The following is a 12,545-nucleotide window of genomic DNA, read 5'->3' as shown; positions in this document are numbered from 1 at the left end:
TCTCTCTCCTCGATCTTGGCTCTTTACTATCACTCTCTAGCAGTGATTAGCTGTGTCTCCATTTTATCATTTGTCTGCTTTCTTTCCTCTGTCCTGTCCTCCAAATCCTTTCATTTTATCTTCTCTCTTCTTAATGCTCTCTTCTTCACAACATGGCTGCTTTCCCTTTGTATCTGATTTGGTCTCCTCCTTTTCTTCTACTTTGCTCCATTTTATCTCTCTCATCTCTTGTTGTTTCTTCTCCTCTTTACTCTCGCTGTCTCTCATCTATAACACTGCTGCTGCCTGTGACCCCTGTCGTCAGCCTGTACATGTCCCTGCTATTTTGAACTCTGCGTTTTCCTGTTGGCATTCCTAAAGAAGCGGAATATGTTTTACTTTCTCACCTACACTGAGTGCAAAAACAAAATGTACACCCAAAGAAAATGCTTTTTTGCATATATTAATCAGTGTGGTATGACTGGGTTTATTGCGGAACAGGTGGCTGCTTGAGCACAGCAGGTCATGTCACTGCTAGTGCTGCCTGCAATTAGTAGGTCCAGGGATGATGACGGCATCGGCATTCACTGCTCAGCTTGCTCTGATCCTGCCAGCTACAGCACAGGCATTGTCCCCAGCAGTAATGCTCGCAATACCGGTAAGTATGGCTGTGGTGCCTACTGGACTCACTCACGCTCAGCAATTACCAGGCTGGGGTGCAGCGCACAGATTCTTCTGGTTATGCCATGGCACACAAAAGTTGTGTTGGGCCACAGCCTCATCGAGCACATTGAGGATAGCAGCAAGGCAGGGCTGCTGGATATGCTACTCTGACTACGCAACAAGTGGAAAGTCCACACTTACTTTCATTTATTCTTCCTCAAGAGCCCTCACTCCCAAGTTCCAAATGCGCCCTTGCAGCTTCCTTGCCTCAACTCTGTCATGAGCCAGCCCCCAGCTACAATTATTCAATGGGAGGTTTAGGCTCAGGCAGTGGCAGGGTGCAGCAGACTAGGGGAAAAGAATGCAAGCCATAGTTTGTTGATGACTTCTTGAATTTGTGATCAGCATGATGACATCATCACTAACGTGGTGATACACAATCATGCCTGCCTGGACAGGCGTATGCCGGCCTGCCTATGAACATTTACCAGCCAGTCACCATGCAATGTATGTTATTCTTTTTATTTTTAATTGAACAATTAATATTGAGACCACCACCTGCATGCTCAGAACTTGTAGCCCCGGCCCTGTGAAACAAGTGCAGGTGCTGGCACCTGAAAGCACCTGCTCAAATTAAGCACTTGTGGTGCATAATGTGCTGTGCAAATATCACTGGTGACATTTTGTAACTAAAATAAATTAAAAAGACACGTCATTTCCTTCATGTGATTTAGTGTTTAGAATTCCGAGCTGCCATGGAAGGCCCTATGAGGGTCATTTGGAGCTTCAAGCCCCGTCAGGGCTCCAGGAGGTTGGACACATTCTCTCAAAAGCTTGCCTCAGTCACTCGGTGTGCACAGATTACATGAATAGGCAATGCTCTAGCTGGCCAAGGGTGCAGAGACAGACCCACTATGTTGCAAAGTGCCCTGTATGGGGTTCAGCAGGTCAGGAAACGGCTCCCCCGCGTGGCCTGGTGAAGAAGATCTGACAGCTCTAGTAGGCCTTGGGTGGGAGCCCCTAACTCTCGACTCCCTTCACTGTCCTTCTGTGTCATTTACAAACCAGGACAGGGTCTTGCAGACCTCCCCTGCCTGCCAGGATTAAGACACTCTGTCCGTGCTCGTGATCAGAGCTCCAGCAGGCTAAGGAGTGGAAGCCCCCAACTCTGGGTTTTGCTCTCTCCATGTCCAAAAGAGTCCAGGACAGGGTCCCACAGGCTCAGGCGGGCTTGCTCTGCATGTCAAGTTAAGAAGCTCTCACTGAGTCCAAGAAAAGAGCTTCTACAAGCCCAGGGATTCTAGCCCCGGAAGGTCTCTCCTGCCTGCCTGGGTTAGGATTAACTCAGCAGGCCCCAGGTCAGAGATCCAGTAAGCCCTACAAGTTTGAAGCCTCCATCCCTGGGCACCATTCTCCAGGCTACTGTGTTGTAAATGGTCAAGGACAAGGTTCCGCAGGTCCCAGGAGGCCTCCTTAACATGCCCTAGTTAAGAAGCTCTGATGGACTCAGGTCAGAGCTCCGGAAGGCTGGGAGGTGGAAGCCCCAGGACCGGGGCTCCTTTCCATAGCCTGCTGTGTCATTTAGAGCTCTGACAGTGCCCCGGGTCAGAACGCTGTGGCTCCCCCACAGCCCCTTGCCTGAGGCCCAGCTCGGGCTCTGGGAACCCAGCTCCCAGAGTCCCAGGGCCATAGAAGGGTGAGTGGAATCTTTGTCATAAGACATGGTGTGACCAGATGGCCGTCCTTCAAGGCTGGACATTTGGTCGCGCATTATAGTAATGCATGAGGCAACCAGATGGTCAGGCTGCCCTGGAAGTTCCAATTAAGGCTCATTTGACTCACAGAGCCCTGGCTAGGCACCAGGAGGATGGATGCATTCATTCCAACAGCCTCCTTTGTCACTCAGTGTGCACGGATTACAAGAAAGAAGGTAGCCTTCCTCTGGATTATTAGGGACAAGGTATGAGGGACCACATGCCTTCGGGTCATTTTCCCCTAGTACCCCAAGGTCCTCATCCACAGCTGCCTTTCAGCCCTGTTCAATTGATCTTTTCTCAAAGCCTGACCGGGAGGCAAAGCTGGCATCACCGTGCAGGGTCAGCCTGCTCGAGAATGGTCTAGGCACCACTGTAACCTGATCACCTGACTTAGTCTGGCTACCACATCCAATGAAGGCAGCAGGCATGCAACTTACCCACTTCAAACTCGGGGAGGAAGTGACAAAAAATTATTCAGGTATCTTTCAAGACCCTGTAATTAAAATGAGACCACTTTAAATTCTTTAACGAGGATCCATTAGAAAGCGAGCCTGGTGCCAGGAGCTACGGTAATTCCAGCTACAATAGCATATGGTAAAGTTACTCCAGTTAAAAAGCTAATAGTTGAATCTTGGGGTCAAGCTGGTGGTCGGCCATGAGTCAAACAACCACCTGTCCCAGCCCCTGCCTCTTGGCAACCCCTTATTGCTTTTCAATGAGTATCGTGTGGGTCCAAAGCATTTATTTTGAAACAATTTGAGAATTCGAAGCAGGTCAGTCAACTGTATACCTAAACTTGGATAATGGATTAGGACTCCAGTTCTATTTTGTTGTTGGTTCAGAACTGAGGCCATGATTAAGAGGGATGGCTAGGAGCAATTGTGTTGTGCCACTATAGGTGAAATTCTTGGTCAGGTGCAATACGAACAAAAGCAGAAGCATTTGTAAAGAATGTTTTCAGTAATCAAGAAATAAAGTCAGAGGTTTGAAATTGATTGAATAACGTCATGGCTCCAACCATAAATGATGCCGACTAGCAATCCAGTGGCCTTAATTCCGTGACTCACTGAGCAGCTTCTGGGTAATCAAAGTCTTTGTGTTTTGAGGGGAAGTATGATTGCAAAGCTGAAACTTAAATGAATTCATGGACGGGTAAACCAGGAGTGGAGCCTGCGGCTTAATTTGACTCAACACAGGAAACTTCACACAGAAAGGATTGAAAGGTTAATAGCTCTTTCTCAAATCTGTGGGTGGTGGTGCATTGCCGTTCTTGCTGGTGGAGCGATTTGTCTGGTTAATTCTGATGATGAACAAGACTCCTCCCAAGACTAGTTGGTGCCCCCTCAGTGGTTGGCGTTGAACTTCTTAGAGGGACATGTGGCTTTCAGCCACACAAGATCGAACAGTAACATGTCTGTGATGTCCTTAGATGTCCAGAGTAGCACATGCACTCCACTGAATGGATCAACATGTGTCTACCCTTCACTGTCAGATCAGGGTAACCCACTGTACCCTGTTGATGATAGGGATTGGAAATGATTCCCAGAAATGAAGAATTTCCACTAAGCCCCAGTTGCAAGCCTGTGTTGAAAAAGTCCCTGCCCTTTGCACATGCTGCCAGATTGGATGGTTTAGGGAGATCCTTAGATCGGCCTCTGTGGGGTCGGCAATGGCCCTGGTGGAGTGCCGAGAAGACAATCATACTTGCCTATTTAGATGGTGCAACAATCATAAAAAGGTTTCCATAGGTGAGCCTCTGGAAAGATCATTAACAGTGGAGCAGCCAGAGTGACTGATGGCGGAACACAAGGCTCAGGGCCCAGGGAAGACCCTTGTACACACTAATGAAATTTAGGGTGAATTAAGTTAACTTTATTAAATATTAGGGTTTGATATGCAGAGTGTGATGGTGGAAATTATCATCAGAATTCTACTATTAATGTGTTATTGTTGACTTGAGAAATTAATATAGTTATGTGAGTGTGAGTTACAATAAAGAAAATTAAAATTCACATGGTTTGCAAGAATATTCATTAAAATGATTTACACACACACAAAATCAGTACTGTTCACTATATTGTATGCTAATCATATGCTAATCAAACCTTACTCTGCACAGGGCAACCGTAACCAAAGATCCAGAAGTGGGGTAAGAAATAGACCATATTAAATTCCTAGCGAGGTACCGGAGGGTGTACTGGCTCTATCCATGAAGTGTTTATGTTTCTGTGAGGGCAGCTTGAAGTGTAGTTGCACTCCAGAACAATCTTTTTGTTGTTGGAAGTAAGCCCAATTTGAGGCTTATGAGCAGCAATAACAACTCATAAGGAGCCACCCATGCAGTAGTACAAGAAAGGCCAAATGGCTCATCATTTAATCAGTAACAAGCAGGAATGGATGAACGAGATTCTCATTATCTAGAAAAGCCACAGACAACGGAATGATCTTGGCAGAATCAGCAGGGAAAGAAGTCCCTGTAGATCTCGACTCCTGCTTGGCACTGTGAAGAGGTGTAGGATAAGTGGGAAGCCCTTGGACCGCTAATGAAATACCACTGCTCACCTGTTGAGACAGGGCAGTCCCAGTTGGTCTCTCGCTTCTGGCTTCAAGTACACGGTACCTTCCCGGTGCAACCGACTCCAACGACAGTGGCATGCGAGGAGCTTAATTGGGGCAGTACACCTTTCAAATGAACAAGCAGGTGTTGAAGGCAAGCTCAGGGTGGACAGAAATCTCATGTGGAGCAGAGGGGCTAAAGCTCACTTGATCTTGATTTTCAGTATGAATACAGACTGTAAAAAAGGGACTTCACAATTATTTTGACTGTTTGGGTTTCAATGAGGTGCCAGAAAAGTTACCACTGGGATAACTTGATTCTGGCTGCCTAGTGTTCATAGCAACATTGCTTAAAAAAATTTTTTTTTATCATTGTGATACCAAACTCATCAAGTGTTGGATTGTTCGCCAGCTAATAGGGAACATGAGCTGGCTTTAGATCATCGTGAGACAGCTTAGTTTTTCCCTGCAAAATATCTGTTGTTGCAATAGTAATCATGCTCAGTATGAGTGGAACCGCAGGTTCAGATATTTGGTGCATGTGACTGGCTGAAGAGCCAATAGGGTAAAGCTAGCATATGCGGGATTATGATTGAACGCCTTTAAGTCAGATTCCCCCCAAAATGTAATGATACCACAGTGCCATGGAGACTCGATTGACCTGGGATTGCGGGCCGGTGGGTAAAGCAGCTTTGTTTGGGACTGGGGCATAGACAAAGGGAGCTTCCTTCATTACCCTTACTTTATCGAATGTTCATGGGCCATCCGTTGCTTGATCAATTTGATATGACCTGATTGTGGGTCAGGGTTTCACAAGTCGAAGAGCATCAACCTCGCAGTGATCTACTGAGAGTCATCCTCGGAGCCAATCTTTTGTCTCCATCTGTGGATGCACGCTCCCCTTAGGGTCCTTTTGCTGCCATGTGGCACAGGAGCCTCCCCATCCCACCCTGGATCCCTTGGTGCAGGGAGGGGGGCATGATCTCTTGCAGGATGCAGGATGACCAGATGGCCAGAGCGGGCACTAGCAGAGTCACCTGGAGGCAAGAAGTTGATGGGTGACTCTGGCCTCAGAGTGCCTGGGCACTCTGGTCAGTTCAGGCCACCTCGTCGCCAGGCTGGCTGACCAGATGACCAGTTGGTGGCTGATCGACCAGAAGAACGAAGAGTCACATGGCACAGTTAACTCTGACTTGAGCCTCCCCCAGGGTTATTTAAACCCTTTCTTCATGGATGTTTAGTTAACCAGAAAAAGCAGCCTCCTGGGTAGGCCTGAGAGGTGGGCTTGGCTGGGGGCTTAGCCCTCCTTGACTCACTAGGCCCAGGCTCCAGGAAGGCGTAAGGCAATGATCCAGAGCAGCCTGCCCCATTCACTGGAGTGACAGTCACTACCCAGGGCATGCCAGCTGCAGACCGGGGAGGACTCTCATGTCCCTCTGGCCTCTGGAGTAGAGTCAGTGCCCCAGTGAAAGCCCATCTACAGGGTGTATCCCAGGGCAGGGTGATGCAGGCTCAACAGTTCCAGTAATCCCATGAGGGACAGATTCCACCTTTCACCCAGCTTTCACCTTTGAGGCTGGGTCCTCACAGTCCAGGGCTCCCCGCACAGGTTGAGGCAACCTTCCTCAGAGTGGGCAGGGTGGAGTTGGACCAGGGAGGAGTCTGGGGCTTGTGCGGGCTAAACAGGTCTGGTAATACACCGTGAGAGGTGGGCAAAGTCATTGCTTTGGCCTGGGAGGCCTAGTCACTGCAGGCCGGTAGTGCCAGCCAACAGGCAGTGTCTCCTAGCCAGCCCAGGGCAGGGTGGCACCCCATCTGCAAGAGTTTGCCAGGTTTCAAGATATCCACCAGTTAACTTGTTTGCTTTGTGTTGGCAAAATGCAAGGGCATTCATGAGACTTTACAGCCCCTCCAGTCCACACTCCTGCACCCTACCCTACAGCAGCAAAGTGGAGCTTTTTACATTTAATATGTCAAACATTTCCTGTGGAATACATTGCATAGCATTAGTCTTGCGCAACTGATTCAATTGTATTTATCTTGCCACCTATTAATAAGACTAGCATCAATGCACTCCATAACCCTCACCAGCATAGAAAAAATAGCAGTATTGACAAGATGGGCATACATTGAGCTGAGTAAGCAGGTGCAGTAGAGCCCCAACAGAAACAGCTTTGGAAGGCGGGGAAGGTTTCACTGCAATACATTTTTGAAGAACAAAGTTTTCCCCAGTCTCTTTGGAATGGCCAGCAATGTTTTAAATATATTGCTTTCCTTTACGTTTTTAGAGCTATCCCCTGAGGAAGGGCGTAATTTCAGCCCGAAATGCATTGGGAGTTATGCTGGGAGTTATGCTAAATACATGATTTTGGAATGATGTCAATTCCAGGCATTTGGAGAGATTTATGATTTATCAAATTGCATTGATGGAATAAATCACGGATGAACTTCATCTAACATTCGTTGTGATTATATTTTGGATTGAAATTGACTGTTCACATACAAGACAGAGTGTCTTTTTGAAGCTGTGCACCGGGAGTCTCCTTCCAGTGGGGGGAGCTTCGTATTAGTCTTTCACGCTCACGCTGACTAGGCCAGTCAGCATCATCCTGGGAGCACGCCACAACTTTATAATTGGTTTACTGGAAATATATTCAGCTGTGCAAGTCTGTTCCTCCTTGTTTGTTCCCAATTTCTGTGCCTCAGGCTTGGCACGCTATTCGTCTGTAACAATGAATTATGATGCAATATCAAACATTACTGAACTCAAAGCTGATACTTTTGCTTTCACGGCTGGGGATGCCGATAAAATTTATGGCATGATCCAGGAAGAGGTAGCCACAGCTGCCAGTACACGTAGTGCAGAAAGCAACATCAAGCAACTGCTCTATTTACTCAAAAAGGAATGCAACCAGAAAATGCACGCAAGCACCCTGGTGCGGTATCATCGTGCCCAGCGGATCCCGAGGGGCCTGCGAGTCCCCCTCAAACCTTTACTATGTAAGAACAATGTTAAGTTTGTTGAGAGGTGGTACGCCATCCTCAATAAATGTTCGTTAGACCTTATCCTCCTTATAGTGGAGGAATTATCCAAAACTTTAGCGGATTTGGCTGAGGAAATCAAAACAATACGCACCGAGTTGGACGATGCCATGGACCCCACAGAACTAGCTAGCACGCTAGAGGACATCAAGGTACAACTTGAAAAACACTCACGGGAAGTACAGGAACGCAAGTTCCGGAAATTCAAACGGGATACTATTGACTACAAGCTCGGCGAGGTGTACACTTGGGCAGAAGTGTACGCCCGCCGACGCCCGAACAGACCATATAATCCCTATTCAGAAAATGAAACTTCCTCATCTGACGGTGAATCTAGAACCCAGAAGGGGACCACACCTAACGTTGAACAACAGCAACCATCGACCTCCAATACTGCGGTTCATTTTTTAGATCAGGGCCAGGCACAACCTACCGACCCAGGCGGGGCAAAACCCGCAGGGGTAGAAAAAGAAAAATCCAAAGGGACCAGGAGCAATCATCGGAAGTGACGGAGATGGGCAACTTAGTGATTAACATCTCGTCGATGGCCATTGACGAATCACAAATCCGAGTGTTGCAGAAAGGTCAATCGTTTGTGCCAACAACCAATACCAACACATTAGAACTGGAAGTCAGCATTTTCAAGTTGTTACGCAAAATTCGTTTGAGACATTATTTCGATAATGTCGTGACAAGTTCTACACAAGATGAAGATATGCTACGGGGATTACGGCCACATAGTACTTTCATGGCTCCCGTGAGCCACAAGATCATCGACATGTTCGAAAGTCTAGTCAAGAGGGATATCTCACGACTTCCTTTTCAATCCCGGATGAAACATGAGAACCTAACAAAAACTGAAAAGAACATTCTACAAAACATAGCGAATAACAGTGCCATAGTGTGCCAAACGGCTGACAAGGGTGGTGCACTAGTGATAATGGATTCTTCCTATTATATCGAACAAGTCAGGGCACACATTTCTGATTTGAATACCTATGCTCCCTTATCAGCGGACCCCACCAATGAGTTTGCTGCTATTCTCATCGACAAGGTTCAACAAGCTTTTGACAATGGTACAATTGATGATCGTGTGAGACGTTATCTCACCCCCTTGAATCCGAAACCACCAACACTGTATATGTTGCCGAAGGTGCACAAGCACCCCACGAAACCACCTATGAGACCCATTGTCTCGACGAAGGGAAGTATGCATGAAACAACTGGTAAATTTTTGGACAGGTATCTACAGACTTTTGTATTAAAGACTGGTTCATATGTCAGAGATACCACTGACTTCCTGATCAAACTCCAACAAGCAGTGAATTCTCTGGATAATCAGGAGTTGATACTGTGCACAGTGGACGTATGTTCACTGTACACGTGCATACCGCACGAACTGGGCATACAGGCGGTTGAACATGAATTACTTAACTCTGATCTAGATGAGGATCTAAAGGTGTTTCTTTTAGAAATATTGGTTTTCACGCTATATCACAGTTATTTCACCGTGTTTGATGAATGGTTTCAACAGTTGTGTGGGACAGCCATGGGAAATTGCGCAGCTCCTGCGTATGCTAATCTTTTCATGAAATCTTTCGAGGAGACCCACGTATTGAATCAACCTCTGTGGCTTAACAATGGAAAACTCTACTTGAGATTTATTGATGACATTTTCATGCTTTGGGCAGGAACTGAAATTGAGCTTTTAGAATTCTTGGAATTTTGGAATACGGTGAACAACAGAGTACAGTTCACGTGGAACTATGACAGAGAATGTATACACTTTCTGGATGTGAAAATTGAGAGAAAGTCAGGTATAGTGACCACGACCATCTTTCGCAAACCAACGGATCGCAATTCCATCTTGCATTACCAGAGTTTCCATCAACCTAGGTTAAAACAGAATTGACCCCGCTCGCAGTTGATGCGTGTTAAACGCATAGTATCTTCAAATGATGAGTGTCAACAGGAAATGGCAAATATGATCAGTAGGTTTCGTGACCGTGGTTATCCACAGGAGATATTGGATAAAGCTATCACATCTTGCAACAACATGAAACGAGAAGACCTTCTACAGGTCCAACCAAAAGTCGAAAACACTAGGATGGTAGTAGTGTCCAAATATTCTATTTTGAGTGGTTTGTTTAAGAAAATCATCTTTAACCATTGGTCGTTGTTGAGTTTGGAGCCTGATTTTCAAGGATCTTTTGCCAGTCCACCATTATTTGCCTTCACGAGGGGACGGAATCTCAAAGAGATTTTGTCCAAACCTAAACAACAGGATGATTTGATAACATACAAAGGATTGAGACCATGTTATAATTGCAGCAACTGCAATAATTGCATACAGGGCAATGTCACCAACCACCCCATGCGGGGTCATCCGATTAAACTGCGAGTGAATGCCACATGCAACTCGACTAATGTGATCTATATGCTGAAATGTCCCTGTGGCAAAAGCTATGTGGGACACACTGAAAGAAAAGTGAAAGTACGACTGTTGGAACATAAAAGTAATATCAGAACAGGAAACATGAAGTCATCAGTTGCAGCTCACTTTGTTGAACAGAAACACACAGTGTCTCAGTTGAAATTTCTTGTTTTGGAGCAAGTTAAAATCACACATAACAACAAAAACACTTTGCTTAAGAGAGAAAACTTTTGGATCCGCTATATGGCGACGATGCAGCCACACGGTCTCAATGACCGAATGGAATTTTTGTGTTACATTTGAATCAATTTACATCTTGTATTATCACTTTTTATGATGTGTCATAACTGTATTTTCATAACCATAGCAACATGGGTTCCAGTATTTGTGTTATATTGGTATACCATACACGATTATAACATTCCGCATGACTTATGGGTTTTTCCACTTTATGTTTGTTTCAACATTCAAATTTATGCATGGCTAATTTTATACTTGCACTGGTGGCTGGGTGGCGACTTATTTTTCACCACTCCAAGATGGCGCTCAATGCTTCTGCATTCTGCGTGGTAGGCGTTTGGTCCTACTTTTTTGTCTAACCTCAGACGCCGTTTCCGTTTCACATTGCATGTATTTAAACACACCGGCCGCCCCGCTTATCGAGGCTGCCAGCTGACGAAACACAGAGCCGGCACATGTACTCCGTGCCATGTAAGTACCTCGTACCGAGGACGCCATAGCGGTTTAATTACCTTGGGTGTATCTATCTGATTCACGGGTTTTCTTTGACTTTTCTGTCATATTGTCAGAACCGAGTGCACGCCGCCCGCTTTTCAAATGTTTTTCCTTTTAGCGTTACAGGTGGTCACATGCGGTGTTCATTAAATTCAATTGCGCACATGATTTCACATTTGGTATTATGGTATTGGGTTTTTGACACGTTGGCATATAATTTCTTTACCATGACTCACATGTCCTTGAGCATGCAGTTTGATTCCATTCACTTTAAACGGCCCATGAATCATTTTCTACACGTGTGACTATGGTGATGGACACATCATTGCATTATGTGAGAGTGATACCATTTTGCTTTCCTTTACGTTTTTAGAGCTATCCCCTGAGGAAGGGCGTAATTTCAGCCCGAAATGCATTGGGAGTTATGCTGGGAGTTATGCTAAATACATGATTTTGGAATGATGTCGATTCCAGGCATTTGGAGAGATTTATGATTTATCAAATTGCATTGATGGAATAAATCACGGATGAACTTCATCTAACATTCGTTGTGATTATATTTTGGATTGAAATTGACTGTTCACATACAAGACAGAGTGTCTTTTTGAAGCTGTGCACCGGGAGTCTCCTTCCAGTGGGGGGAGCTTCGTATTAGTCTTAAATATAAATAGGACATCAGAAGATTCCTTTACAGAGTGTGCTGTGTTGACCATGAGTTTGGTCATCTTTCTTCTAGCCAAGATTTTGTCTTGCAGGTAAAAAAGGGACAGTGCATATGGAGCTCAAACAAAAGTGACAAGCTAGTTGCCTCTGCTTAATTAATTTATGTATCACAAAAGCAGACTTAGCCTTCTTTTGTAACATCTTCATGGAGAGGGAGATAACATCAGCCATCGTTAGGTGTTACCATATACTGGAGCGGCATTGAAGAGTGTCCCAGGACATTTTGCTTCTTTTGAACAAGATGCACATGTCCTGAAAAGGGTCCAGGCATGACGTTAGAGATCCAAAACTCATTGAAGCTTATGCCATGCATGGTTGATGACAACAAACTTTGGTATGGCCTTGTTCGGACACTGGAAGACCATGATGAACCTAGCCTCATTGTTTTGATTTCTTTTATCTGATTTCTTCTCTCAGGCGTCCCAGTTGTAGGAACGTTTCAGGCAACTTCAGCTATAGCATTGGCCAACATTTTAGAAGGTTTAAAAAGAGAACATTCGCCAAATCCTGTGCAACCCTTGGCAACCTGATATGTTGTCCCCTTCTAGAAATAAGGGCAATTAGGCAATCTTTTCTTGTTGTACCCTAGGCAGATGTCTATTATCGCCTTTCCCTTCAGCTAGCTCCCTAACCACATTAACATTGTCTAGTGGGTG

General features: G+C 45.5%; 1 pseudogene; it reads left to right on the top strand.

Moving 5' to 3' along the window:
* Nucleotides 1-2,683: 2,683 nt before the first annotated feature.
* Nucleotides 2,684-4,170, top strand: LOC144825451 (18S ribosomal RNA; annotated as a pseudogene).
* Nucleotides 4,171-12,545: the final 8,375 nt, after the last annotated feature.

The sequence above is a fragment of the Lissotriton helveticus genome, chromosome 3_1 (genome assembly GCF_964261635.1).
Source record: "Lissotriton helveticus chromosome 3_1, aLisHel1.1, whole genome shotgun sequence".
Taxonomy (NCBI): domain Eukaryota; kingdom Metazoa; phylum Chordata; class Amphibia; order Caudata; family Salamandridae; genus Lissotriton; species Lissotriton helveticus.
This window is presented reverse-complemented; position numbering and strand designations above follow the sequence as displayed.